At 47.9% G+C, this 23,519-nt stretch overlaps 1 long non-coding RNA gene across 1 annotated transcript in view; it reads right to left on the bottom strand.

Annotated features, from left to right (window-relative positions):
• Window positions 1-4,483: 4,483 nt before the first annotated feature.
• Window positions 4,484-23,519, bottom strand: part of LOC116878011 — a 49,987-nt gene continuing 30,951 nt past the window's right edge. Inside the window, exons 2-3 of the long non-coding RNA XR_004384757.1 lie at window positions 7,535-7,720; window positions 4,484-4,620 (exon numbers count right to left, since the gene is read on the bottom strand). This is a non-coding gene — a long non-coding RNA (uncharacterized LOC116878011). The remainder of the gene's footprint in view (window positions 4,621-7,534; window positions 7,721-23,519) is intronic.

The raw sequence follows: 23,519 nt of genomic DNA, 5'->3' as shown, positions 1-23,519 counted from the left end.
TTGGCTTCGCTTTCCCGACAGTGTGCCTGGGTCACCTTTTGGTAATCCTCACTGTATTTCAAACTTTTTCATTATTGTTGTATTTGGTACAGTGATCCGTGATCTGAGATTACAACTCACTGAAAGCTCAGATGATGGTTAGCATGTTTAATGAAGGGCTATATTGTTTTTGTAGACAGAATGCTATCGCACACGTAATAGCCTACTGTACCGTGCAAACGTAATTTCGTATGCACTGGGAAACCAAAAAATTCACTTGACTCCCTTTACTGAGATAGTCACATCCTTGCAGGGGTTCAGACCCGAACCCGAGATAGCTCCAAGGTGTGCCTGCTGATGGAATCCTGCGGTACAAAGCCACAGGGTTTTACACAGAGTTTGTACACAGGGTTTGTATGCCGAGTTTGTACACAGGGTTTGCACACAGAGTCCAGCTCCTCCCATGTAGCCCGGTGCATTTGAGATTCGGGCGTGGTATGACTTGAACCAGCAGTTTTCACCTCTGAGCCGTGTCCCATTCAGTGGATGGCGTAACAGTGTGTCTATCCATTCAAGGGAAGGATGTATGCAAGGTATATAATGGAAGGATATTTCTTTTTTTTTAATTTTTTAATTAACATATAATGTATTATTAGCCCCAGGGGTACAGGTCTGTGAATCGCCAGGTTTACACACTTCACAGCACTCACCCTAGCACATACCTTCCCCAATGTCCATAACCCCACCCTCCTCTCCCTACCCCCCTCCCCCCAGCAACCCTCAGTTTGTTTTGTGAGATTAAGAGTCTCTTATGGTTTGTCTCCCTCCCGATCCCATCTCGTTTCATTTTTTCCTTAATGGAAGGGTATTTCTGTTGCACTGGTTGTACCTTGTTTCCAGCCACCGTGAAAGATGACATTATAAATATTTGCATACACGTTTTTGTGGATGTAAGTTTTCATCTTTCTTGGTAAGTACCTAATGGTGGGATTGCAGGGTCATAGGGTGAGCGTATGCTGAACTGTACCCTAGACCGCTAGACCATCTTCCACAGGGGCTGCACCATTTTGCATTCCCACCAGCAGCAAATGAGAGTCTCATTTTCTCCTCATCCTCCCCAGTACTTGGTATCGTCAGCTTTGGAGGTTTACAAATTTTTTTCTAAATTTCTAAATTCTAAATTTTTTTTCTTCCATTAAGGAACTTAAGTAGTTAAGGAATCTTAACTACTTTTAGATAGAGTGGATCCTCATTATGATTTTTAATTTAGTAATTAATGATGTTGAACGTCTTTTCATGGGTTTATTTGCCATCTGTCTCTCTTCTGCGATGAAATGTTTGTTCAAATATTTTGCCCATTTTAAAAACCAAAGTGTTTGCTTTCTTATTACTGACATTAGGGAATTTTTAAATATAGTCTAAATTTAAGTCCTCTTGGTCAGATACAGATTCTACAAACAGTTTCTTCTCTAGTCTGTGGTTTTTCTTTTCATTTTCTTAGGTGTCTTTTGAAAACCAGAAGTTTTTAATTTTGGTCCGTCCACCTTGTCCGTTTTCCTTCCATGGATCACGCTTCTGGTATCTTAATAAGAAACTTGGCCTAACTCAAGTCACAGAGCTTTTCTCCCATATTTTCTTCTTTCATACTTTTACGGTTTTTTCTTTTCATTCCTTCTCTTATGTTTTTGTCTTTGATATTATTTGAGTTAGAAGCCAAGGCTTTTTTTTTTTTTTCATTATGGGTGTCCAAATTTTTCAGCACCATTTCTTGTTTATAAAGATTATTTTTCCCCCATTGAATTCCCTTTGCACTTTTCAAAATGCAGTTGTGCGTGGGGGGTAAGGGGCGGATCTCTCACACTGTTTACCATGTCCATGATCATAAACGTCCATTCTTCTGTCCCTTCTACTGTCTCTGTCACTGTAGCTTCGTCGTAACTCTTGAAGCAGGGGGCGGGAGGGGGTCCACTTCTTGCGTTGTCCTCCCCCAAGGCCCTTCTCTCTGCGGAGGGTCTTTCAGGCCAGGACAAGGAGGCTGACAAAGCTCCAGAGCCCTGACCATGACATGGCCTCCCTGGCCCTGTGATGCCAACCCTACCAGGTCCTCTCCGGCCCGCGGCCTCTAGCAATGCTGAGGTGCTTCTGTGCTCCACTTTCACCAGCACAGCAGGCCTCCAAGCCTTTGCCTGCACTGTCCCCTCTGCTCCCCATGCCCACCCCTTTTCTTCCTCCTGGTTGAGTGGGATCCTCCTTCAAGGCTCAGCCAATCCCGCTCACCTGCTGGACACCTCCTCTGACTTCCCAGGATCTGCCGAGTACCAAGTCCCTGCTTCCGCGCTCCCCACCCACACGCTTGCCTCTGAGCATCCACCACGCTAAATCAAAAGATGCACAAAAATACTCCTCTGCTTCCACCAACACCCCAGGGCACAGGAGATGGGTCTGCTCTAGCTGGCTCCTCCCAGTGCCCAGCCCAGGGACTGGCACAAAGTTGGTGCCAACCCACAGCTCTTGAACGAACAGAATTGATGGCAGAATTTCCCCAGGGCCCCATAACAGTGGTACAGGGAAGACGCCATGCCCATGGCCCAGCCTGGAGAACTGACGAGCTCTCCAGTTATTTTCTCCTCCTCTTTTCTAGCATTCTCAATCAGAGACCCCGAGAGCCTCGGATATATTGGTGGATGCCCAGGAAATTCTGGCTCCTCAGAGACAAGGAAATTTTCCTACAGAACAGGGATCTTACGAGGGACCTCGAGGAGAACAAATGGGGCCTCCTCAAAGGCTCCCACCCAGGCAAAGCTGCCAGAGTGTGGGCCAGAGCCAGCTGCCCGGGGCTGAAGTCAGAATACCTGACCCACCACTGCAGGTCAGTTCCCTTCTCTAGGCCTCGTCTGGAAAATGGGAATAATCCAAGTACCTCTTCTTTGGGTTGCTGTAGGGATTACATGCACCAGTACGCATGTAAATCCACACATGCACATACTTAAATATATACTTACTATAAACAAATAGAACATAATACCCAATCAACTTGGTTGTGCTCATTCTTTGGGGCTGAGATACCCTTTATGTCCACCGCTATCAGGAAAACACCTGAGCACAGCTTCTCCCCCTACTCAGGGGCTAAGGCCTTCAACTCCCCCCTTGCAAGACTGCCGCACCCAGGAGCCATGTGCTGGGGAACAAGAAACAACGAGCACCAGGAACAGGCTACGCCTGCCTCAGTGTCCCCGTGGGCCCCTCAGGCACCCAGGGAATCGTGCCTGCTGAGGCCTGGGCTGGGTATTCATACCTGGCTGCCCCAGAGTCCCCAGACAGTAATGTGTCAGTGACATTGCAAGACCAGAGCTATGGGACCCTTTGCTCAGCAGAGAAGCAGCCCACTTGCAAGAGGACCCTGAGAAGCAGAGCCCTGCTTGCCCACGAGGGTGGGTCCCCTAAGAATGGGGTGAGGAGAGCACCCAGAGCACCACTAATTTTACTCCAGGGTAGAGCGAAGAAAATTCTCTGCACAGGAGAGGCACCAAGGAGCAGAGGTACAGCAGCAGAAGGGCAGGGAGGCAAAAGGGGGGCGGTTCAAGCCCCAGCGCCCTTTTCTCCCCTTTCCTCGTGTGAGCCACGCCACTTCCCTAACCTCGGGCTCCTCATCTCACCTTATAAGAGAGTGCCACCCCTCTGCCAGGACACCTGCTGCTGTGAGGAGCAAAGGGGAGAGCAGGGGAGGCCCCTGCGGCTTCCGGCCTTTTCTGTCCAGATCCCAGGCCACTGTTCCAGCCCTGGGCTTAGCCCAGGGTAGGAGCCTCAGTCAACACAAAGGGCCCTCTAGGGAACAAAGAACCAGGAGGAGGAAAACAACCTCTGGGGCCTGGAGAGGCTGCTCACACCCCGCCCCCCAATCCCTAACTCCTGGGCCACTGGAGATGGGCCTGGCTCACAGCCCTGGAGGGAAGGAACCCCCTCCTTCTTGCCCCATCTCTCCTGGCTGGGCTTCCTTGTACTCTGGGCCCTCTCCTCCCAGCACCTCCCAGCCCCAGCAGAACCGAGGAGGGCAGCAGGGGGTCAGCCGGCTGCTGGTCTGGGTGCCTCTCAGTGCAGGGCAGGGAGGGGTGGGTGGACAGCCCTTGGCCAAAGCCTCAGGGAGGAGGGCAGAACATTCTTTTGAGTCCATTCAGCCGCTTAGCTATTTCCTGCCCTGCTCCAGCACCCAGCATGCCCCACCTGCTCTTACTTAACCATTTCCTGTTTACTGCCTGCCTCCTGCAGCCTCGAAGCTCCAGAGGCCCTCAGCAGCCCAGCAAGAGCTCCCCGGATGGACGGATGGATGGATGGACAGATGGACGCCTGAGCAGAAGACGGCCAGACCATGCTCTCTGGGAGGGGCACCTGGTCTTTCCTTCCAGGCACCTGATCACCCCCAGGGCTGGGGAACATGGGGCCTGGAGGAGGAAGAGGACCTTTCCGGGGTCCAGGCTGACTCATGGCAGCATTAGTCACTCTTACTGGGAATCAGTCACGTCCACGGGCAGCCTCCTCTTGCTTGGTGGCCCGAAGCCTCTCTCCTGGTCCCCCCTTGCTCATACCCATATGGTTCTGGAAGACATGAGAGCCCCTGTGGTCCTTTTCACTTAGAAAGTTCTTCTATTGGTTTAGTAGAGTGTTTAAAAGAAAAGAGAGAAAGAAAGAAAAGTTCCTCTATGACACTGACTTCCTACAGGAGAAATCTCTGGGGTGTTCCATTCACCGATTGGGAGGAAGGACTTGGTGCCAATCTCAGCAACACCCCTTCTACCTCTGTGATTTGGTCAAGTTCCACAACTAGTGTGGACCTCAGCTGGGTTTTTTTTTTTCAAGGAATAACGGTAGCTATTTCAGAGCGTTGTTGTTGTGACAATGATATCATAGTTCCAGGTACAAAGCAAGCAATCAGTGCATGGTGGTGAATAATATTATCATATAGGGGATGAAAGAAAAAAAAATGTTCCTTCATATATAGTGTTTTTAGAAAAATGGGAAGAAAGTCCTTGTTTCCTTGCCCTTCTTAAACCATGAGCTGATACGGAGCAAAATAAAGGAAGGTAAGAGGTTTTCTCCACATCTAATGCCTGCTGGCTGTAGAAATGGGCCCCTCCTCCCCCACCTGAATTGTGGGGTGGGGATGGGGGAGGGCAGTGAGGAGCAGGGCAAGTGCAGGGAGATGCTGGTGGCTCCCTGTGGGGACCGGAGGGGCAGGTTAGGCTGCACATGTGCCCTAAGAACAAGTCCCCAGACAAATGAAAACCCACTCCAGCCCTCCTCTCAGACGTGAGGCCCCTATCCCAGCCAGCCCCAGCCTCTTTTCTCTAAAGGAGGGTTTTCAACTTTGGCACTGTGGACACTGTGGGTCAAGTAATACTTTGTCGTGGGGCTGTCCTGCGCATTGCAGAACGCTTAGCAGCATCCCCAACCTCTACATACTGAATGCCAGCAGCTCTCCCCTCCCCCTGCCAGTTGTGACAACCAAAAACACCTCCAGACGTTGCCAAATGCCCCAGGCAGGTGAGGGTTGGAAAAGGGAATCACCCTGCCTCTTTGAGAACCACTGCTGTAAAGAAAGTCTACGAACAGTAGAAGGAGGACCCTTGGTCTCCCCCAGGCCCACTCCCCATCTCCCTACATTCTCCTAGGTCTTTCTCCCCAGCTCACCCCACACCGGGCGTGGCTAGGATAGCTCCCCCAACATTCTCCAGAGGAAGCAGTGCCAATTCCCCCAGCACGAGAGCTACCCAGAGTCGGCCTCCCTGCACAGGCAGCCCGCTGCATCTCGGGAAGGCAGCCTGCCTGGCCAGCTGGTGGCAATTAGCGGAGGGCTGACTCAGCAAGAAAGGCCAGGGAGCGGTCAGTGGAGGAGTCTGGGGGATAAAGGAGGAACCCGGTGCCTCAGAGATGAGCCAGAGAAGGTGGGTGTGAGGCTGAGACAATCCACAGGTGGTGTGCATGGGCACTGACCTGGGGACTTCCTGCTGGGTCAGCAGCCCACCTCTGGGGAGGCCATTGGAAGTGGAAAGGGAAGTCAAAGCCCAGGTTGTAAGCATCGTCTCCCAGAGAACCTCCAAGTCTAGCCAGGCTAGACCCCAAACATTCAGTGGACCCAGGCTGGGTCAAGAAGCAATCACGGAGACTTGCATAGGGCTGAAAGCTGGGGACACAAAGCTTCCAGAGCAAGAGGTTTTCTAAGTGCGCTCTCCAGCAAAGGGACAGAAGAGAGCCCTAAGAAGAAGGCATCAAAGGGAGAGATGACTTTGGGGCAAGTTTTGTCCCCTACGGAGTTCCCCAAGCAGAGAAGTTGATGGAAGAAGGACACTCAGGGAAAGGGTACCCAGTCCATGCATAGGCCAGGGCTGCTGAAAGAACAGGAAAGGCTGCAGGTCTGTGGGGCTGGGGTAGGACCCCCAATGGGCTGCATGGTTTAGCTTTTGGGCAATGGTGTGTGAAGCTAAGGTGAGCCTGTGAGTTTTCCCCATGGGAAAGTGGCTGCCACGGTGAGGATGAATGGGCAGTTTGCACATTGCCTCCCCCCACCCCATTCTCACCCCTGAAGTTCGGGTCACCTTGATGCCAAGGCCAAGCTGTCCTCGCATGAGCAAGCTAGCCGTGTTCCTGCAAGAGACATAAGCCCAAGCACACCTTGGCCTTGGTCAGTTGCACAGGAAAGACACCAAGACAGACACACGCCCACTCTGCCCAGTGGGAGGAAGAAGTAGCAGTCACCCAGCCTAAGACCTGCCAGCAGCAGGCAGGAAATGAGGTGTTTGAGTTAGGGTTTGAACACCTTGCGTTCACTGAATACTGATCACATGCTGGGGGGGGGGGTTAATGTTCTCCCTCTTCACTGGGGCCACACCTGTCCTCCAGGCCATTCTGGAAAGTCACCCGTGCTGTAAGCCCAGCCCACAATCACCCCAGGGTAGGGAGAAGATCAGATAGAGCCAGGGTACCCAGGGCTCTGCCCCTGCTGGAGCAGCCTCCTCCCTCCTGCCCTGCCCCTGTGGGTCTGCCCCGTCCCACCCAGTCCCAGGAAAGGGCTGGAACAGTTGCCATCTCCAACATGTCTAGGCCTCTCCTTTCTTGCCCAGGTAGCTCTTCTGGGAAAACCTAGAACAGCTGAGTGGGCTTTTCAGGATTGGCATGCTGCCAGGGCCAGAGCAAGGGATGAGCTGGCCGCGCAGCAGTAATCCTATGTGCCGTCAAAGTACTTTTCCTTAGAGCATCTCAAAACCCTTTACAAGCAATAGGGGTTGTCTTAGCTGCGGAGGACCCACAGAAGAAGGGTCAGCTTTGGCAGGGGAATAGATCTTTAAAAGACTGGCTCCAAGGGAGGCAAAACAATAGAATGCAAGGCTGAAATTGCATCCCGAATAAGTATTATCTGAGATTAGAACAGGAGTTCGCTGTCTGTGGAAACCTAATAAACTGAATAAGCAATAGTAGGGTGTGTGTGTGTGTGTGTGTGTGTGTGTGTGTGTGTGTGTGTTGTAGGGACAGTGGGTAAAAGAGAACAAGATATAACACTCACTCTGCCTTCATCTTCTGTGGTGAGAGACTTCAGAGGGCATCAAGGACATGAGTATCTTCCCTGTGAGATTCTGCAACCACGGCTGCTTTCTCCTCCTCCGTACCCAGCAGGGCCCAGATCTCCCACTTGATAGAAGATAGTCACATTGGGCTACCGATCTTCCTGATGGGCACCTGGATATTGTACCTGAAAGTTGAGGCCATTGCTTTGGAATATCCTTTTGGTCACCTTCTCCCACAGACCCTCACCACCTCATGCTCAGCTCCCAGCCCCACTCACCATTCTCACCAGTCCTCTGTGCCATCACCAGATTAACCTTCCTAACCTAAAATCCTACTTCAACTGGCCACCCATCCTTCTCCAAAATACATTGTCAAAAATCCCTAGCGGGACGCTCAAGATCCTCCACAAACCCATCATTCACTTCTGGTCCTCCCCAACACAAAGCCCCTTTAGACATTTCCTTGTCCCTACGTTGTCTTGGGGGCTTCCCTCCTCTCTACCCCTCTGGATCCTTCCCTCCTATCCTTAGGAACCAGCTCTGCCAAGAACCCTTCCCATCACAAAGCTCCTTCCACTGAGTCTGTTACCCAGAGACCACGTTACCCCCTTGGATTTATATCCAGAACTCTCCCTTCTCCAAAGGCCCCATTATCTGTACTTCTCGCTCTGTCTTTATTAACACACTGCCTGAGTTGTGAGCTATCTCCCTGAAGAAATTGGGTTGCCAGATTTAGCAAATAGAAATACAAAATTCCCAGTGAAGTTTTAATGTTAAATAAACAACAAAATTTGCTAGTATAAGTGTATCCCCCATAGTATTTGGAACATACTTACACTAAAAATTTATTTGTTGTTTATCTGAAATCCAAATTTAACTGGACATCTTGTGTTTTCTCAAGCAACCCAACAAAAACAAGCTTAAGTCAGTTGGTTTGCATCTCCCTTGGGATATGACACTCAGAGGAGTTCCTCAGGACCTGTATCGTTGATTGATTCCTTTTTTATTGAATAGGGAATCACCAGCTTTCATCTGCTGTTGGTCCCAAGAACCAGAGTCCATTTGGCCCAGTCTGAAAATCTGTAGCAAGCTCACAGCAGGCCGCCTATGAGAATACGTCTTCCTTCACTTCCTGATTTTCTCTTTAAATATCTGTCCTCAAGACTACACTGGCAGCAGATAGATGGGTTTTGGGTCATAAAACTGAGAGTTTCTCTCTAATCAAAGGAGGCAGAAGCTCTGGAGCTGACCTACCCAGTGTCAAAGTTCAGGTCAACTGCACAGGGTCTATGAGGCCTAGAGCAATGAGTTGGCATCTCTAGATCTCAGTGTAGTGAGGTTTAAGTGAGACCATGCATGGAAGCTGGCAAGACACTGACTCGAAAATGGAAAACACTCAGTAGATGTGACCTGAGGTTGTCAGGGATGATCTAAGACTCTCTGTGGGCATTGGCACCAACACAGTCTCCTTCTGAGGGCTCTTCCAGTAGCTGCCAAACTGTCAGGGTGAAGCCCAAAATGGCGGTCATGTGCAAATTTGCGTAAGCAACAAAGCTATGGCAGAGTCTCAGAGGAAGGTCACCCAGGGGAGAAAGGAGATTTCGGTGGGGAAGTACCCCCTTAGGTAAGGGGTGTAAGACATACGGTGGCTCCCTCTAACAGTGCAATCTGTCCCCACTTCTCCAGTTCTGTTGCAAACCATTACCTCCCTTTTCGAAACTCCATAGAATGGGTCTTAACATCTCTAACTGGTAAAGGCTACTTTCTCCCCTGTGATGAAACAGTTGGCAGGCTCTAGCCCCCACTGGATGTGGAAAGAGGAAGAGCTACCACTGGCCTCCTCAGGACTCTCAGGGTGAGTATCTGGACCTCTTCTTAGGAGACACCTCCCACACCCAGATCCTTACTCAGCCTGCTGACCTGACCTTAGCCCCCTGGACCTTCACTTGCTCCTGAACCTCAGCATAGCCCAGAGTCCCTTGGGCTTTTTGAGAGGACTCTAGGTCAATTCAACAAAAGTTGAATCCCTCAAAGGATCAATTTGCTGAACGACAACTTTGAATTCACTAAATTCACTAATTTCACAAAAACTTATTGAATATTCTCAACGAATTTTTTTTCTTAACAGCGATTTAAGGAATTTTCCACTTGTCAAAAGCTCAGAGACATAGAATGACTTTATTTTCATATAAGTATATACTTCTTATGAATATATTTTCTTTTAAGTATGTTATTTAATGAAAATATTTTGCAAGAAATATATTCCTGGGGCGCCTGGGTGGCTCAGTGGGTTAAGCCTCTGCCTTCGGCTCAGGTCATGATCCTGGGGTCCTGGGAACGAGCCCCGCATCGGGCTGTCTGCTCGGCAGGGAGCCTGCTTCCCTTCCTCTCTCTCTGCCTGCCTCTCTGCCTACTTGTGCTCTCTCTGTGTCAAATAAATAAATAAATAAAAATCTTTATGGAAAAAAAAAAAAAGAAAGAAATATATTCCTGAGGAATATATTGAACCATATAGGAACATATTCTTAATGGATAGTTACCAACATATTCAGGCAGAATGCAATCAGATATTCATGGAGAATATATTCATTGAATATATTTTGGAAGATTACTGTTTAAAACAAGTTTAAGATAAGTTTGTTAAATTGAAAACTTTGGTAAATTCAAAGATTGATGAACTGATTCCTGAACATACCAGTTTTCAATGAATCGGTCTGCTTCTCAGGAGAGAAAATCAATTTCTCCCTCTTGTCATTTGCTTACAGTTTGATTCTGAGAACTTCTGGAACAGTGGTTCTCAATCATGAATGTGTGTTAGAATAATTTCACAGCCTGGCTGAACTTCTGATTCTTGGATTACTGTCGTAGGAGGTTCTGGTCCCAGGTGAGGCAGGGCTAAACCCAGCATGTTGAAAATAATGTCAAGGTCACCCTACGCCTCACTTTGAGAATCAAGTTCAGAGTCATAGGGAAAACAGCTAATCATGAAGGGTTTCTATGATATTTTAACATTTTTTTCTTCTTTTAGAGTGCTTTTAAATTATATTTAACTTTAACACTAATTTTATAAAATAATAAAATGCCCAGCATTCCACCATTCTAATACAATTATCTCTGTGCAAACAGCCTTAAAAACAATGCATACTTTACAGGTTGCCAAAATATATATACTTGTTTGTATTCTACCTTTTCCATTTGCTGCCAAATAAGAAATATATTCCACCATTCTGCAAAGGCATTATTATTACCATTTCTAGTGGTTGTATAAGGTACCATGTACAGATTTGCTATCATCTTCTCAACTAGCTTTCTAACATTTCGTATCTCCTCCGTGCTAAGTTGTTTCCCATTTTTAACAGCAGCAAGCATCTTGGAACATGCAGTTTTTTGCTTCTGTTGAGTAATTTCCTTAGAACTCATTCCCAGGACTGGAATCAGTGCTGTGGTGGGCATTGACAATGAGAACAGAGTAGAACAAGATCCAAAGATCATTCCTGGGATGGCATGAAACATGAATATTGTAATCATCCATGAATTTGCTCTCTTAGAGCCCTAGGAGTAAGAGTCACAGTTAGTTTTACAGACCAATTTAAGATCAGGTCATTGAAGAAGCTGGACAAGTAGGGATTCCGAGCTTCTTACAGAATCATGATGCTCTGTATCGGGAAGGCCTGGGACACTGTAAGCATTTAATGTCTTCCAGTATTTGATGCATAATGAAGATACAGCACTTAGCTCATTAACAGCCTGGCGTAATTGAATTGCATCATTAACACTCCTTGCCACATCACCCAACATGTCTAGGGAATATCCAAAGACGTCCCACTGAGTCCCAAGAGCTTGGGAAAGGTGGAATCACCTCCCCCAATTCCCATGCTGCCTCTCTCCAGCTGCCCTGCCCGTAGAAGTAGGAAGGGAGATCTGGACGTAATGAAGACCATTAGCCAGTCTCACTTCCTCTTTGGAACTGATGTTGTAACAGTGTGCTGAGGAGCCAAGGAAAACCAGGAGGAAAACTCTGGTTGTTGTCCAGATGTGTAACAAAGGAGGTTGTTCTGATTTCACTTCCATGAAAAAATGAGTTGCCCAACAAATAGTTGTTGGTTGAGTAAAAGAATGGATGGCTTTTGCCCTGCCTGATAAACTCTTCGGCTTCCTGTTCCCCAGGCTGCCTCTCCATGATGTGCTCTGTAGGGGGCGCTCTCACTGCAGCCTTCAGGGCACCAAACACCTGGGATGCAGGCTGCTGGGTCTTCCTCCCTGGCAGTGCTGACCTTGGCTTTATATATCTCCTGGATCTGACCTCTTGGAAGCTGTCAACAATGCTCACCCTCAGCCGGTTTTCTGAGCCTGACGAAAGACAGATGGGTGGGCGCATCAAAGCACAAACTGTGTGTACTGCCTTTTGTAGCTGGTTGACTACTCCAGCAGCTCAGAGTCCCCCTTTCATGAGGCATCACGGGAGCACCCACGGCCTGGATGCGGGAGCCCCGGACTCCCACCTCGGCCATCTTCTCTGCCTCTCTCCAGGCTGCTGGAGTTTTCCTCTCTGACTGCCCTGCATCTCCCTGAGACCCAGCTGCCCCCGCTGCCCCCGCTGCAAAACCAGCTTGGACACTCAGAACCAAGGTCATTCTTCCTTTCCCTGTTCTCTTGCCTCCCCCCAGGCCTAGGATTTCTTGGAGTCTCCTACAGGACACCCAAAGCCCCCACTCTTGTTTGGCCACAATCAGGAATCCGTTAAAGGCAGAGTTTTGGTCCCACCAACTGCAAGAGCAGGGACGACAGTGGGTGGAGGAGCCACCTGCCTTCCCCTTTCTGTTCCCCTCTCCTGGGATTCTGAATCTGGGATACACAGTGAAGGGGAGTGTTTCCTGTCCAGGACCAGCTGTCATGAGATGCACTGGGACAGCAGCCTCCAGCCAGTTGGCCCAGGTGGAGGCACAGACAGTCAGGCACCTCCTAGTTCCCACGCTCAGGCAGCAGGCCTCAAGCAGAACTGGTTTCATAATCTCACCTCTGCCAGTGCTCTTTGCATAATGATCTACCATTTAGTTCCCACATCACAATCATAGTATTTATCTATGCAAAGCAGCACCTCATTAAAAAAAAGAAAGAAACACACCACCATTGGCCCAACCCCTCATTAGAGTATAATGCACAGGCTTTGGGCACACCCAGGGTGGAACCAGCCCCAGACTAGTCGCGTTTGGGGCTTCTAGGCCTCTTTTGCGTGCCTCAGACTGCCTCTGTCTCTTCCCTCGCCTCATTCCCCGAGTTTGTTGTGCTCCTCCGCAAATCTGCAGTGGGAGATGACAGAGGAAACTTTTGGGACCAAGAGATGAGTCCACTGGAGGCTCCTCCCTTCCAAGGGGCCTTCTCCCTTGGGATGCTAGCTCTACTTAAACCCCTTCTTATTGCCGTCAGCCCAGTTTGTACAGTGATTTTGCTGACTACTGGCCTGTGTTTACCTTTGTTTCTCATTAGAACAAAAACTCCAGAACAGGAATGTGTTTATTTTTTTAGGGCCTAATCCAGTGCTTGACACATATAGACCCCCATTAACTATCTGCAGAATGCCTGATATAATTTTTGATTTCATAATAACGAATTCCATGATTGTTTCTCTGCCCAAGCGCTTTCCTCCATTCTCACGGGAAGTGCTCCCCTTTCTGGCTCCTTAAACAGTCCTTCAGTCCTTAATGCCCCAGGTATTAGAAATAATAGTTTAAATTCCTTCATTTTCAATAATCTCCAATAATCTTATGCTCTGGAGATTGTCTGATATATACAGCATATTAAGATATATAGTAAGGAAATCAAGAAAAATATAACATCCATGCACTCACCAAGCCAAAAAAAAAACCAAAACCGAAACAAAACAAAACAAAAACCCCAAACCAGAAGGCCTCGCTATTACAACTGAAGCCAGTCACCCTCCCCCTTCCTCCCCATCTGAGGAAGCATACCTCCCAAATTTGGTGACCGTCGGAATTTTTTTTTACAGTCGACATATGTTATGTTGACCATCAGAGAAATGACTAACACTGTTTTCCTTCTGAAGCCATTTGTTCCTTCCGTTTGGGTTTAGGTGTGAATGTGGACCGGACAGGATGCAGTATGACCTGCCCACTGGGCTCAGACCCATGTTCTCAGCCTCACTTCACTCTGCGCCAGGCCTGCTCTGCGCCTCAGTTTCCCCATCTGCAAGACGGCGGTAGTAGTACCACTTCTCAGAGCGTGCAGATGGATGAGACTTGGGCACAATGCTTGCAGCATCGGCAAGAGAGGCGCTAGGTAGCTCCACGGGGACAGGTTGTCCACGCAGCAGACACCCAAAGCAGATTTCTCTCGACCGAAAAGGACGCTGAGCACATCCACTCTCTGATGCCCCCAGTGCTGATACCGTCACACCACCCGACGACGGCTAAATCACAGCTCCATGGGAAGGCCTCCCATCGGTGCTTGTAGAATCCTAGAGCTGTGTCCCTAGACAGCGTCACCTTTGGGCCACAGGGGACCTATTTCCTCTCTCCCTTCCTTCCTTCCTGTGAACCAAAGCCCTGGGGCCCCCACAGCAAGCTCCTATGGGACGGCAAGGACCAGGCCACCTGCGCTGGGGGGAAATGGGCAGGCGGAGAGGTCCATCTGCGTAGTCTTCAGCAGCAGCATCCCAGCGGCAGCAGTGTCTATGAGGTCCGCGGGAGTGTTCCCAGGAAGGAGGCCATGGGGATCTACAAAGCTTAAGCCTCCCTGCTCCCAGGACCCTGAGAGAGAGAAGATCGAAAAACCCAAAAAGTGCTAAGTTGACATCAAAATACAAGCATAAAAAGTAGATCATCCCCACCTGCGGCCATCTACCCACATTTGTACCAGAAGGCTTCAAGCGTGGGGACCCCACAGGGAGAGGCAGAGTGCAATTTCCGGCTGGCCCACCAGGCTCCAGAAGGCAAACGATGAGAGAGGCGGGATGGTCAGTGGACGGAGGCCGCAGACAGCCTTGTCCAAGATGGCGACCCCTGACTAAAGCACGGGAGGCCCCAGAGGTGTGTGAGCGCGTGGTGGAAGAAAGTGGCAAGCTTGGTAGGTAAAAGAGTTTACTAACACAGATGTTATCTCTGGCGGAGAAGAAGTTACTGTCATCGGAAAATATTCCCACATGTGCTAAGTGCACTCGGCACTCAAGCGAGAAAGGTGATTCAGAAGAGCGGGTGCTGCCGACGAGAGCAAGGATGGCGGCAGCTGTGGCTCCCCTGCTTGGACGCTCCAGGACGCCGTGCGAGTTCCAGGCATCTATCCTGCGGCTAGTGCCCACAACAGCACTCACGGCAGGCAGGGCTCCAGGAGAAATCCCAAAGAGGCACTCTGCTGGGAGAAACTCCAAGGTAGGATGTCAGGAGTGGCAGATGAGAACAGGGAGGGCTGGGATTGTAAACCCAGACCCCTGTTGGGAGCCTTCCTGGTGGTGGAGCTGAGAGGGCAGCTGTGGTGGCTGGGAGCTGAGCTCCAGACTTAGATCAGCCACGTCCCATCTGTGCAGCCGTGCGTAAGTCACCTCATCTCTCTGGGCCTCAGTTTCCTCATATGTAACACAAAGGGATTGGGCTAGGTTGCCTCTAGGGTCCCATGGCATTAACATCCTATGGACAGTATCAAGGGACAAGGAAGAGACAGACACTGGGGTATCCACAGATGGAACTCTCAGGGCTACCGGAACAGAATACAGCGCAGAATTAGAACCCTTATTTCAAGACTGTAGGAACAAGCAGAAAGGCTGTCCTGCCACCATCGGCCCCGCCCACCACCATCGGCCCCGCCTCCCACAGCCTCACACAGCATCCTGACCTCACGGCCCTGAAGGTCAGAATGTGAGCCAATGGGCTCCAAGTTGGGCAACCCACTTCTGGATCAGGCGCCTCTGCCGGCTCTGTGACTGCAGGCAAAGCACTTATTTTCTTGCCGTGTATGCTTCATCTCTAATAATCTCACCCCTCCTGCCACCTGAGGAGGCTGTGAGAATTCACTGAGTAATGCCCGGAAAGCACTTAGCTTGCACGGGGAGAAGAGTCCCACATAAGTAGGAGATGGTGGTGATTGTTGTGACAGCTGCTGGGCTCCCTGACCTCGTCCCCAGCCCTTCGTTTGCTGCTGACGGAAACTAACCTGTTGTGAGTCACTGCTGTCTTGTTCTCAAGGTTGGTTCACAGAATTCCCCTTGAGCATCATGTTCATGGCTAGCCCCATGGCCAAGTGACAAGATATCGAAGAACAAGGCTGAGAAAACGTGACGCCACAATTCCCTTACACCTGATTCCACCTTCCTTCTTACCCACTAAACTAAATGTTTCATAAAGGCCGAGATATCTGGGTCACCGTGTTGCGGAAGCACAGGGGGCATCATTTGTTAGCTTCTACTTGGCACTCCGTAAAATTTGTTGAACAGGGGTGTTGACTGGCTCAGTTGGTAGAGCGTGTGACTCTTGATTTCAGGGTTGTGAGTTGGCGCCTCATGTTGGGTGTGGAGCCCACCTATTATTATTAATTATTATTTATTATTATTATTTATTTTTAAATAAATAAGATTTTGTTGAATGAATGAATGAATGAATGGCACAAACTTCCTTTGAGTGAAAGGAAGGAAATTAATATTTTTAAATGCCTACCCTGTGCCAGGAGCATTTTATATTTTTATTTCACTTACTCCTCTCAGCATTGCTTCTCGGCCTTTTGGCAAAGATCAAGTGCACTTATTCCTCTCAGCAACCCTATGGAGTCAAAATGATTCTCCCATTTTATGGCTGGGCTAACTGAGGCTCACGTATTATGTAGCTTGCCAAGGTCTCATGCCATGTAAGTGGTAGATGTAGAACGTAAAGTCCCCAAGACTATCGAGCTGGGTTCCACTGGGAACCACAATACCTTAAATATGGGCATGGGAAGTTGGCAACCGCCTTGAGCCAAGATAAACTGAGACACCTTCTTCAACAGGTATTTCAACCAGACCAGCCAAGCAAACAAGTTCATATGGCCCAGACGAGCTTGGGCTGCCTTAAATCCTATAGGACTTGGCTTGGTCTGCCATGGACCAATAGCATAATAGCATGGGAACGGTGTTGCCTATGAGCATTAACGAGGTTCAAAGGCAGGCCCCAAGGTTGCCCGCTGTTGGTTGAAAAACAGCCCAAGTTTTCGGAGGTTCTCAAACCTTTCCGGGGAGCCAGTGGAACTTGACCTGTCCCTCCTCCCCTTTTTTCTGCCTATTTTTATCCCGGCCTTCCCACCACATCCCTACCCCAAATCACCGCTACAAGGTCCCCCCTCCCCAAATACGCAGACACATAGTGTCTAATCTGTCCTTTACCAGTAAAACTCCTGGACTCCTAGAAGCCCAGTGACACTAACACAAGCCAGACATGGGCACCATGAATTCTACCAAGAACAATGGGTGGTGCTTTGCTTCAACATCACCAAAACTCAAGAGTACAGGAAGTAACCTTTATTCTCCACTCCCTGCTGGGACATTTTCCTAGGTACTGGCATACCTCCGCCCTGTGAATTGACCCAGACTCAGCCCCGCCATTCCTGAACTTTGTTAACCTTCGCTGGTCCTTTGATATAGGAACAATAATCTCTGGTCTGCTATCAGAAGGAACGTGGGCTTTTTAAAAACCTACAATGGCCTGTTTGAGTGAGCAGTCTTTTAAAAAAGCTCATGAGAAGTACATATTTACTCAGGCCCGTGGCACTTGTAAAGGAATTATTGGCAGTTGAGAGGCATTGCCAGCTGAACCTCTCTCCCCAAGTATGGTGACACCCCCTCACCTGGGGCTCCATAACTGCCAGGTGTCCTGTCAGTCAGCCAACTGCTCAGGGCTTCCCTAACTGTAGGGTGCTAGGACTGGGTGAGTTCATTGAATTCCTCTTGTTCTTCCCAGAGACCCACCTTGGTCAGCTCTTCCAACCAAGAGATGGGCTTTTTTTATTTTTAAATAAAGTAGGCTCTACGCCCAGCATTCAGCCCAACGTGGGGCTTGAACTCACAACCCTGATATCAAGACCTGTGCTGAGATCAAGAGTCAGATGCTAAACCGACTGAGGCACCCAGGCTCAGTGAGAATCCCAGGAGGGGGTTCTGGGCTCCAGGTAGACACATCTTCAGGGATGTCTTTATTAGGAAGATTTCCCCAGGGTTTTGCTCACTAAGACAAGACCTACAGGACAACTTACCTAATGGACCGAGACTTGTTTTTAACCTTTTTTTTTTTTTTAAGATTTTATTTATTTATTTGACAGACAGAGATCACAAGTAGGCAGAGAGGCAGGCAGAGAGAGAGGGGAAAGCAAGCTCCCTGCTGAGCAGAGAGCCCGATGCGGGGCTCAATCCCAGGACCCTGGGATCATGATCTGAGCCAAAGGCAGAGGCTTTAACCCACTGAGCCACCAAGGTGCCCCTTGTTTTTAACCTCTTGAGGTTACATCTCAGCTCTGTATTCATTGGCTAGAGCTGCCATAAAATCTCGCAGAATTAAACGTATTTACATATTTACTCAAGCCTGTGGCACTTCTAAAAAAATTATTGGCAGTTGACAATGATGTGAGTGGCTTAAACAATGGAAATTTATTGACTCACAGTTTGGGAGCTAGAAGTCCAAGGTCAAGGTGTGGTAGGTTTTATCTCTTCTGAGCACTGTCTCTTTGGCTTGCAAATGGCCATCTTCTCACTCTGTCCTCACAAGCCCTTTTCTCTATACCTGTCCCCCACCCCCACGCCCTGGGTCTGTGGGTCCAAATTTCCTTTTCCTATAAAGACACCAATCAGATTGGATTAGGGCCCTCCCTAATGGCCTTGTTTTAACTTAATTACATTTTTCGAGGCCCTGTCTCCAAATACAGTCACATTCTGAGGTACGGAGAGATTAGGACTTCTACATACAAAATGTGGATATAACTCAGCCCCCTAATACCCGCCTTAGCCAAATTATGTTCCCATCCTGTGCCTTAATTTTCCTCACCTGGAACCCATTTCCAGGCCAGTGGGCTTTCTGAGGAAAGCAGTGTAGTTGTCTGCCTTCAAGAAGATCTGTGTCATGAATGTCAGAGTGGAAAGGAGGAAAGAGCCCCTCGAAGAGCTGTGCTTGAAAGGCCAGCAGCACGGGCAGAAGAACATACCCAGCCAGGGAACACTCTCTCACAGGAATTTCTCCTTACTTCGTTTGTAGATTTTGATTTAGACACTTTCAGGTGAACTCAAGCCTCTGTCATTTAAATAAAGGAGACAAATTTCTGTCTCCATAAAATATCTGATGCTGCTAAAAAAGAAAAAAAAAAAAAGAATTCAGAGGCCTCGGGGGATAAAGAATTGACTTAATCATGCTGTTCTGCTCATGGCGACACCATGCCCACTGCGTTGCCTCACCCCAGAGGTCACTACACAAACATGTTTCTAGATGGTCTTTGTTATGTATATATCCTCATTAAATATATCATTTTATTTTGTGGGAAGTTGTGTTTTTAATTTATGAACAGTATGTGCTAAAGAACATTTGGTTGCCTGCTTTTTTTTTTTCCCCAGCTGTAAGAAAATTGCCATATTCTGTCTGGAATGTGCCTGTAGTTCCCTGCTTCTAAGAGCTGGAAATAGTCCATAGTATTTGTCCACCACAGTTAACTTATCCATTCCCTTGGGGATGAACCACTAACTTGCCACAAACAAGGTAGAAGCGAATGCTTGGATTCCCTGTGCCAGAAATGCTCTGAGTGAGAATCCCAGGAGGGAGTTCTAGGCTCCAGGCAGACACATCTTCGCTGCACTGAGCCTTCCAGATTGCTCTCTGAGATGACTGGACCAAACAGAGCTATTAAATGAGGGGCTTAGTATAGTGCTACTAATTTTATTGACTATTAACAAAAGAATCCTACATGGGTACCTCAGGGTTTAACTCAAGCTGGTGTGGGATCTCGTACAAGCCACGTCACGTGCCTAGTCTCAGTGTCCTCTCCTCTTTGGCCACGTGAGTATTGCAGACAAAATCAGCTCCCAGGCCAATGCTAGTCCTTGGAGGAAGGCACCTGAGGGGCAGAGGAGGGGAAGAGAAACAGCCATGGACCCCAACTCCTGGGTTTGGAAACCTTAGCAAGCTACTGAAGAAGACAGTTCCTCACCTTTCATGTGGAAATGCCTGTGTGACAGGACTCCTGTGACAACTAAATGAAATGCCGTACGTAAAGTACTTGACACTTTGGGGAGATGTTCAAGCAAATCAGTTCTCTTCTCTCTTTCCTTAACTCACATTTCTTTCCCTGTGGTGGTTGTTTTCAGTTGAAGAATTCATCTTCACTCTTCTCTCTCTCTCTCCCAAATGTAAATACACACAAAGCACACTAAACGTTTTTTAAAAAACAGCTTTATTGACGTGTAATTCACATACCATCAAATTCACCCTTTTCTTCAAAGATTTATTTATTCATCTGAGAATGAGAGAACGTGAGCGAGCAGGGGGAGGGGCAGATGGAGAGGGTGAAAGAGAGAACCTTCAGCAGGCTCCCCACTGAGTGCAGAGCCTGATAGCCTGACACAGGCTCCATCATGACCAGAGGTGAAACCAAGAATCAGACGCCCAACGAACTGGCCACCCTTCTAACGTGTGTGGTTCAGTGGTTTCTACCATATTCAGAGAACTGTGCAACCATCACCACTATTTAAGCACATTTTCATTCCCCCAGAAAGAAACCCTGGACCCATTAGCAGTCCCTCCTTGCTTGCATCCTCTCCCAGTCCCTAGCAACCATTAACCTCCCTCCTGTCTACCAGCTCAGGGAGCTCACGGGAACAGAATCATTCAACATACATGGCCCTTGGTGACCAGCCTCTTGCCTGTCACACCTTTCCAGGGTTCATCCATGCTGGAGCAGGTCTCAGTACTTCATTCCTCTTTATTGCTGGAGAATATTTCACTGTGCCAGAAATGCTCTGAGAATGAGATTTTCTCCTTCTCATTTTGTTTATCCATTCATCCGTCAACAAAACACTTGTTACTATCTTTTTGTTCTCCTCGTGGTAGTGCATGAAGTGGTATCTCGCTGCGGTTTGAACTGCACTCATCTTAAATTATCAGCCTGATGGATTTTTGCAAATGCATACGCCTATGAAATCACTACCCAAACTGAGCTCTAGAACATCTCCTTCATCCTACCTCCCCTTTCCCACCCCTTGCCACAGTCTGCAGAGTTCTGCATCATCATAGATTTGTTTTCCTGTTCTTGAACTTTCTTGACATGAGATACCCTGGGGTCTGGTTTCTTTCATTCAAAAGATGTTGTGGTATCAGTCGTTTCAGTTTGTTTGTTTTTATTTCAGTGTTGGATTCCACGGCAATCTCTTTCTCCACTCTCCTGCTGGTGGACATTTGTGGTGGGTCCCATTTGGAGGGGGGGGGTGGTGGCTAGGAATATAACTGCAAAAGCAGGCTTGTACACACTTTTTTGGAAAACACATGAACTCCTTTCTCTTAGGCGTTATACCTAGGAGTGGGATTGCTGGACCCTGGGCATTCTAGCTTTACCAGATACGGCCAAGCAGTTTCCCAACGGGTTGTACCAATTTACACTCCCACCAGCAGTGCGTGAGAGTTTGCGAGTTGCCCCACGTCTACCCCAGCACTTGAATATCTCATTCTTTCTAAGTTTTAGCCATTCTGATAGATGTGTAATGGTATCTCGGGGTCTCTTAAATTCATACCCCTCTGGTGACTAATTGAACCGCTTCTAACAGCTTTGAACACCTTTGTTCATGGCCTTTAGTCTGAAATTTAGCTAAAGGAATCTGAGAGCTAATGCTTACCTCTCCTTGCTGATTGCTGGAATTGCTGAACATTGGGTCCCCCAGCGATTCCATCCAGGGTGAGGTCTTCATATCTCAGATCCTTGACACACTCTACTAATTGAAGTGAACAGTGATAAAAAAAAAAATCAGTATGTGTTTATTCATTTTCGAATTATCAGATTTACTTTCAACTCCTAGAATTCTCCTTGCAACATAAACTTAAACCAAGAGAGAGAGAAAAAGGGTGTTCTTAAAGTAACTGAAAGAAAAAAATCAACCAGTCGATCTTTGCTTCAAGGCAAAGATTTAATGTTCTTTAAACAAAAGAACCTTCTACTTAAAAGTTAAAGTTATAATCTAGTATTTAATGGGTGTTTAGGCTAATGTTTCTCTTTGGTTTTTGTTTTTGTTTTTTTAATAGAAGGTTTTTATTCTGTCCAATAGCTCAATGGAGGGAGCACTTGAAAGAGAGTTAGTTTTCAAGGAAAGTTCACTCTGTCCTAGCTAGGAGTTTCTGAGGATTCCTGAGGATATCCATATTATACAGGGTCCATGAGAAGGATATGGAATTGTGGGGGTGGGGGGATTGGAAGAATGCTGGAGGAACTGCCGGGGTAGTAGGTATAAGGAGCAGTCAGGCTCCAGACCACTTCTGCTGTGTCCACCACCCAAGACTGAGGTAAGATCTCTTTTGGGTGGAAGAATTTCAGAGACTGGGTAGGAGGCAAGATACAGAGTTCCCAACTTCTCCACTCCAGGTCCCATATAACCAGCACATTCCTACCAAGCAGTCAGTAAACTCCCATCTCCTCTGTCCAACAAAGAGCAGTGATGTTTTTGTGTTGTGATGTTGTTTTGCGATGTGATGCGTTAAGCCATGGGGCAAAGGGGTAAGTCGCATGTTAGAGCAAAGAGAGCCAAAGTCACCCTACAATCTTTATCAAATATTAAAGCAAATTTGAATGTGGAAAATTTCTTCTTAATAGGGAAATGGAAAATTACAGATATAGAATCATATAATCTTAGAGCTGGCAGGAACATTGGAGGTCATCAGTTGAACTCGAGTACTTCTGGAATTCACATTACAACATCCCTGCTATCCTCTGCATGCAGGATCCTGAGACTGGGCCCTTTCTCTGCACCTTCAAGGAAGCTTTCCATTCCTTGCTGGATAACTGTTAGACAATTGTTCTTACACAGAACCAAAATACTCCTTCCAGAAACTTCCACCCTTCCACCCTTAAATAAGTCTATTTTACAGCTATAAGCCTCATCTCCTTTGAGAGTACTTCCCACCCCCAGGCTAAGCATCCTCAGTTCCTCCAAATAATGCATTCTAAAACATAGCCATGGATAGGCATCAAATTCACTGGAGTGGGGCTTTCCTAATGTTTCTTTCTCTCATCTTGAAGACCGCCAGATCCATGTCAGGAAATGGGGCAAAGAACCCACTTTTGGGGATTCACCCAAAGGTACAGGGAGGATTCTGAGAGCTGTGAGACTTACACTGTGGTATAGTAGGATTCCTTTTTTTTTTTTTTTTTTAAGTTTTTAGCAAGTTGGGCTATTTTTAGGAAATAAGTGTGACACTATTGACCCCATTCTGGAAAAAGCCCAAGCAGTTTTCCCAAGAGAGGATTGGATTCGTACTAGTCCAGTCTCATACTCAAACTCGCTATCCTCCAGACATCAAAGAGGATACCAGAGGAGCTCTTTCAGGAAACTACTGGAGCTGGAATTTCCTTAGTCCTTTGTTTCATCCACCTGAGCAAAGTGACCCAGACCAGTGCAGGTGAGGAAAAGGATGTGGACACTTAGGAGCAAGAGTTGGATATAAACAACGTTCCATGTTCAACTGACTGCTTCACCATCCCATCCCCCACAACCAGAATCCCAGCGGGTGATATGTTTGTGAGCATGTGCGCAACTGTGTTATAGGCACCTACATCCACAAGCACGCACACACACACACACACACACACATCTTCAAGGCCTTTCCTATCAGCACTTGCCTCCCTTGATTCGGCTGCCCATCAGGGACAGGAAATAAAAACCAGGTCATAACAGAAGAATCCTGGCCTCTCCTTGGAGGCTGAAGGATTTTATGGTACAGGCAATTTTGCCAGCCAGCAAAACAAGACAAAGGTCTTATTTGGTTTATC

Source organism: Lontra canadensis, unplaced genomic scaffold, assembly GCF_010015895.1.
Source record: "Lontra canadensis isolate GAN:19392208 unplaced genomic scaffold, GSC_riverotter_1.0 scaffold55, whole genome shotgun sequence".
In the NCBI taxonomy this organism is placed as follows: domain Eukaryota; kingdom Metazoa; phylum Chordata; class Mammalia; order Carnivora; family Mustelidae; genus Lontra; species Lontra canadensis.
The sequence above is the reverse complement of the archived record's forward strand: the minus strand, read 5'-3'. Positions and strand labels throughout refer to the sequence as shown.